We start from the raw sequence: 376 nt of genomic DNA, 5'->3' as shown, positions 1-376 counted from the left end.
ATCTTTAATTATTTAAAGAGATCTCTAGTATTTCCCAATGTTATCTGGCACTCTGGCAAACTGTGTGAAAATTACATTAATTTGAACTATTTTGTGTTCAATGGTCTATTTTGAGAATGGTTGATTTTTATTCTGTGAGTCTACATGGGAAAGTGTCCATTTAAGTCTTCAAGGATTGCAAAGCCTAGAATCTATGTAATGCAAACTCATGAGGTAATATTTATGAGCCTGAAAACTGTGTGTCCCAATAATTTTAATTCAACATCATGCCTTTAGCAGACTGTTTCTCCTACTTAAAAATACATTTGGTGTTTTAAAATAGCGATGCATTATTTAGTGCACATCTGCATATCTGAGATTATTGCCATTTCTCCTG

The sequence above is a fragment of the Bison bison genome, unplaced genomic scaffold (assembly GCF_000754665.1).
Source record: "Bison bison bison isolate TAMUID 2011002044 unplaced genomic scaffold, Bison_UMD1.0 scf7180017864527, whole genome shotgun sequence".
Taxonomy (NCBI): Eukaryota; Metazoa; Chordata; class Mammalia; order Artiodactyla; family Bovidae; genus Bison; species Bison bison.
The sequence above is the reverse complement of the archived record's forward strand: the minus strand, read 5'-3'. Positions refer to the sequence as shown.